This window comes from Chrysochloris asiatica, unplaced genomic scaffold, assembly GCF_000296735.1.
Source record: "Chrysochloris asiatica unplaced genomic scaffold, ChrAsi1.0 scaffold00160, whole genome shotgun sequence".
NCBI classification, from domain to species: domain Eukaryota; kingdom Metazoa; phylum Chordata; class Mammalia; order Afrosoricida; family Chrysochloridae; genus Chrysochloris; species Chrysochloris asiatica.
In genome coordinates this window covers 6,630,617-6,634,021 of record NW_006408678.1, presented here as the reverse complement: position 1 = coordinate 6,634,021, position 3,405 = coordinate 6,630,617, and the positions used below count along the sequence as shown (strand labels likewise).

At 35.8% G+C, this 3,405-nt stretch overlaps 1 protein-coding gene across 4 annotated transcripts in view; it reads left to right on the top strand.

The window, feature by feature from the left end:
- Positions 1-3,405, top strand: part of ANO4 (anoctamin 4) — a 607,193-nt gene that overhangs the window by 305,639 nt on the left and 298,149 nt on the right. The window lies entirely within an intron of this gene.

Below are 3,405 nucleotides of genomic sequence, written 5' to 3'. Positions count from 1 at the left end.
TTTGTCAATTTTATTAATCTTTTCAAGGAACCAACTTCTTGCCCTGTTGAGTCTATTGTTTTTCTCTTTTCTAGTTCATTTATGTCTGCCCTGATCTTTATGATTTCTTTTCTTCTGATGACTGTAGGCTTACTTTCTTGGTCTTATTTTAAGTGTTGGAGATGTTGTGTAAATGTGTTGATTTTTCTACTTTCTTCTTTTTGAATGTGTGCGTTTATTACAATAAGTTGCCCTCTAAGCACTGCTATTGCTGTATCCTAAAGGTTTTCATATGTTGTGTTTTTGTTCTCATTTGATTCAAGGAATGTTTTTATTTGTTCTGTTTCCCAGTAGCTTTTAAGCAGGGTGTTATTCATTTTCATAATATTTGATTTTGTTTCCTTGATCTTCTTATTGTTGATTTCTAATTTTATAGCATTATGACGTGAAAGATGGTTTGTCATATTTTGATGTTTTTAAATTTATGGAGACATGTTTTGTGGCCTAACATATGGTCTTTCATGGAGAATTTTCCATGTGCACTGGAAAAAGAATGTATATTGTGCTGTTGTTGGGTTGAGTATCTATGAATCTATGAGGTCAAATTGATTGATAGTGTTACTTACTTCCTCCGTGTCTTTATTGAGCTTCTTTCTGATTATTCTTTTTTCAAAAGAGGTGTATTAAAATCTCTTCCTACTATTGTGGAGTCCTGGTGTGGCGCTGTGGGTTAATCATTTGACTTCAAAGTTGGCTTGAATCACAAGGTCAGCAGATCAAGCTCACCTGCTGCTTCTCGGAAACCCTATACAGGATTGCTATGGGTCAGAACTGAATTGATGGCACTTAACAAAAACAACTATTATTGCAGATTTATATATTTCTTTCTTTAATTATATTATAGTTTGATTTATGTATTTAGGAGCTCTTTCGTTGGGAGCATAGATATTTATTATGGTTATGACCTCTTGTTCAATTGATCCTTTAGTCATTAGAAATGTCTTTTTTTCCTCTTATGTTGATTTTTACCTTAAAGTCTCTTTTATCAGAAATTAGTATTGCTACCACTCCTTGTTTTTGAATGTCATTAACTTGATAAGTTTTTTCCATCCTTTAATTTTTAATGTATACTTGCCTTTGTGTGTAAGGTGTGTCTCTTATAGATAGCATATTTGATGATCCTGTGTTCTTACCCATTCTTTTACTCTCTGCCTCTTGACTGGTACATTGAATCCATTGACATTCAGTGTAATTATTACTGGGTATATATTGATCGAGTCCTGGTGTGGCACTGTGGGTTAATGCGTCAGACTGCAAAGCCGTTTGAACTACAAGGTTGGCAGTTCAAGTTCACCAGTTGCTCCTCAGAAACCCTATACAGGGTTGCTATGGGTCGGAGTCAAGTCGACAGCACTTCACAACAACAACAACAACATATATTGATTGCAGTAAGTTTGCTGTGTGTGTGATGCTGCTGGTTTCTTTGTTCCACAAGTTATCCTGTGCTAAGTTCAATTTGGGGTGCCGGGGCTTTCTCGTCAATTTTTTCATAGTTTTTATGTTTACAAATGTTTAATGTTTACATAGTTTTAATGTTTACATAGTTTTAATGTTTATAAATGTTTAATGTTTACATAGTTTTAATGTTTACAAAATCTTCATGTATTTTACTTTTCTTGATTTGATGTGAAGGTGTATTCAGTTTCTCTGAGGTTATCCTGTAATTTATTAAGTTCTTCCCCATTTGAAAGCAGTCTATTTTATCCTGACTTCCTTGCCATTTGGAATTCTGAAACTGTACTTTTCCCTTTTTTTGCTCTGTAGTTTTCTTGATTATAGCTAGAAATCTCGGATTCACAATGTTTAGTCTTGTAGTTATGTTTTACTTTGGATACTTCTATATCTAGATTCAATTCTGGGTGGTGTTGCAATGTATGTCTTTCTCTGGTTGTTGTCTGGTGTTAATTCTCAGTCCAGAGGTCTCCTCTTAATTGTTTTTTTGCAAATTTCTTTAATTTCTGGTTATTTGTAAATGATCTAATTTCACTGTCGTATTTGAGGGACAGTTTTGCTGGGTATATATATGACTCTTTGTTGGCAGTTTTTTTTTTTTCTTTAATAGTTTAGTATGCATCTCCCATTGCATTCTTACCTGCATGATTTCTGCTGAGAAATGAGATCTTAATATCATTGGTTTTCCTTCATAGGTGATATTTCATTTTCCCCAAGATTCTTTGAGGGTTCTTTCTTTCTCTTCGATGTTAGAGAATTTGATTATGATACGTCTAGGTGATTTTCTTTTGAGGTCTACCCTGTTTGCAATTCGTTCAGCTTCTTGAATGCTTATCTTCTCATCTTTCATAATGTTAGGAAATTTTTCTTCCACTGTCTTTTCTATATTTTTCTTTGTCAATTCCTGTTCTAGAATTCTGATTACCCATAATTTATTCCTCTTAATGCTTTTTGTTGTCATTGTTAGGTGCCATGGAGTCAGTACTGACTCAGAGTGACCCTATGCACAACAGAACAAAATAGTGCCCTGTCTTGTGCCAACTTCACAATCATTGCTACATTTGAGAATCCAGGAACTGCTCTAAGCACTAGCAACTCAGCAATGAACAAAATGACAAAAATCCCTGCCTCGTTTAATCTTACCACAGGTTAAGTAAGTTGTTGCTGTTGTTGTTAGGTGCCATTGAGTTGGTACCGACTCATAGTGACCCTATGCACAACAGAACAAAACACTTCCCAATTCTGGGCCAACCTCGCAATTGTTGCCACGCTTGAGCCCATTGATGCTGCCACTTTGCCAATCAATCTCTCTGGAGGTCTTCCTCTTTTTCTCTGACCCTCCACCTTACCAAGCATGATATCCTTCTCCAGCGACTGTTCCCTCCTGACAATGTGTCTGAAGTATGAGAGACGAAGTTTGGCCATCCTGGCCTCCAAGGAGCACGCTGGCTGCACTTCTTCCTAAATGGATCTATTGGTTCTTTTGGCAGTCCATGGCACTTTCAATATTCTCCTCCAACACCATAACTCAAAAGCATAGAATCCTTCAATATTGGAAATTGAGGGTTGAATTTTTTCTTCAGGTCCCTCAGCCTGAGAAATGCTAAGCATGTCCTTCCCTTTTGGTTTTCTAACTCCAGGTCTTTGCACTTTTCATAATAATATTTGACTTTGCCTTCTTGCGCTTCCTTTTGACTCTTCATACTGTCTCACATGAGTCTTAGGCTTTCTTCAGATTTTTTCATTCTTTCTTCTGATTGTTTTTCTAGCTTACTAGTGTTGAGAGACTTTTCTACAAGCTCACTGATTCTGGCTTCCATTAACTTAAATCTTCTAATTTATCCTTTTAGTGCATTGTCTGTTTCTGATATCTTTGTATTAATCTTATGGATTTCTGTTTGCAGGTTTTGTATC